At 44.4% G+C, this 2,159-nt stretch overlaps 1 non-coding gene across 1 annotated transcript; it reads right to left on the reverse strand.

Annotated features, from left to right (window-relative positions):
• Window positions 1-243: 243 nt before the first annotated feature.
• LOC112084709 lies at window positions 244-350 on the reverse strand. The gene has a single exon (XR_002898370.1). It is a non-coding gene; the product is annotated as a small nucleolar RNA R71 (small nucleolar RNA).
• Window positions 351-2,159: the final 1,809 nt, after the last annotated feature.

Raw genomic sequence — 2,159 nt, forward strand, 5'->3', positions numbered from 1 at the left:
TCAAAGTTCCATGGGTTAGCAATGGAAGATCCCTTGGAACACTTGGACCAGTTTGATAAGGTGTGCGATCTGACCAAGATAAATGGAGTTTCAGAAGACAGCTTCAAGCTAAGACTATTCCCATTCAGTCTTGGTGATAAAGCTCATCAATGGGAGAAGAATCTTCCAAGAGGCTCCATTCAAACCTGGGAGCAATGCAAGCAAGCCTTCTTATCTAAGTTCTTCTCCACCTCAAGAACTGCAAAACTGAGGAACCAAATCTCTAGCTTCACTCAGCACAGCAATGAAAGTTTTGGTGAAGCATATGAGAGATTCAGGAGCTACACAAACCAATGCCCACACCATGGGTTTAGTGAGGCTTCTCTTCTCAGCACACTGTATAGGGGAGCTCTTCCCAAGATTAGAAACCAGCTGGATACTGCTTCCAATGGGAACTTTCTGGGTAAAGAGATACATGCTGCTTTAGAGCTAGTAGAGAACTTAGCATTGAGCAATGACACTTATGGTGAAGACTATGACAGATCAAATAGGTCTGAAGGTTCAAGCTCAGAACAGAGGCTCACCAGAGAAGTTAAGGAGTTGAGGAGTGAATTGGACAAGCTGAAATTCACCACTCAGAAGCCAATGCATTTTGTTGGAGAGTATGAGGAACCTTCTCAAATTTTTGAGAACATAAGTGAAGAAGGTCTTACCCAAGAGGAGCTCAACTACATTGGGAATCAGAGGTTCCAAAGATATCAGTATGGTAATGCCAATCCAAACCTCTCTTACAGGAACACCAATGTAGCTAACCCACAAGACCAGGTCTATCCCAATTCTCAAGCTCCAAAGAACTTTGTTCCCAAGAACAACTTTCAAGGGTCATTCCAACCCAAGAATCAATTTGGTCAGAATCAGAGTTTTGGTCAGCAACAGCAACCATTTCAGGGCACTGGTTACACTTCACAGCAGCCAAAGGCACCACCAGGATTTGGTCCACCACAGTTCCAACAGCAGGCGCCGGTTCAACAACAGTTTCAGCCACCAATGGTCCAACAGCAGCCACAGATGGGTACAGATATGGTTGGTATTCTGCAACAACTACTTCAGGGTCAACAGACTATGCAGCAGGAAATCAAGGAACTGAAGCAAAACCAGGCATCAAGCTCAAGGAACCAAGGTCACCTACCTGGAAAACCAGAACCCAACCCCAAGGAATATGCCAAAGCAATTACACTGAGGAGTGGCAAGGAATTACCTGGTATTGAGAACAACAAAGTGATCATTGAGGACAATGATCAACCTGAGGGGGAGGCAGCCTTAAAGGATGATCAAGTTGCTGAGAAACCAAGGACAGAAAAAGGTAAAGAGGTAGCAAAGGAACCAGAACCAGAGAAGAAGTATGTGCCACCACCTCCATACCAACCCAAGCTCCCATTTCCAGGGAGATTTAAGAAGCAACTAGTGAACAAGGCAAGAGCTGTATTTGAGAAGGCACTCAAAGAGACACCACTCACAATGCCTCTCATTGATGCATTCCTAATGATGCCAAAGATGGGGAAGTTCTTGAAGGATGCAATTCTGAACAAGACAAAAGAGCTTCAAGGCATGGTAGTACTAAGTCATGAATGCAGTGCTATCATTCAGAAGAAGTCCATTCCAAGGAAGTTAACTGATCCAGGGAGCTTCACACTCCCTTGTGCCATTGGACCTCTTCTATTCTCTGGATGTCTTTGTGATTTAGGAGCATCAGTCAGCTTGATGCCATTCTCCATAGCTAAGAAGTTGGGCTTTAGAGTTTTCAAACCCTCAAGGATTTCTCTTATCCTTGCAGATAGATCAGTTAGATTGCCTGTTGGTATGTTGGAAGATCTACCTGTCAAGATAGGTGGTTTTGAAGTTCCAACAGATTTTGTTGTGCTGGAAATGGATGAGGAACCAGTAGATCCTCTCATCTTGGGCAGGCCATTCTTAGCAACTGCAGGAGCCATCATTGATGTGAGAGGTGGGATAATAGAGCTTCAACTTGGGTCTGAAAGGCTCAAGTTTGATGTGAATGAGATGATGAAGAAACCCACCATTGAAGGTCAATGTTTCTATGTGGAGACAATGGACCAGTTGGCTGATGAGTTGCTTGAGGAACTGAACACTGAGGATCCTCTTCAAGCTGCTCTAACTCA

Source organism: Eutrema salsugineum, unplaced genomic scaffold, assembly GCF_000478725.1.
Source record: "Eutrema salsugineum unplaced genomic scaffold, Eutsalg1_0 scaffold_4, whole genome shotgun sequence".
Lineage (NCBI taxonomy): Eukaryota > Viridiplantae > Streptophyta > Magnoliopsida > Brassicales > Brassicaceae > Eutrema > Eutrema salsugineum.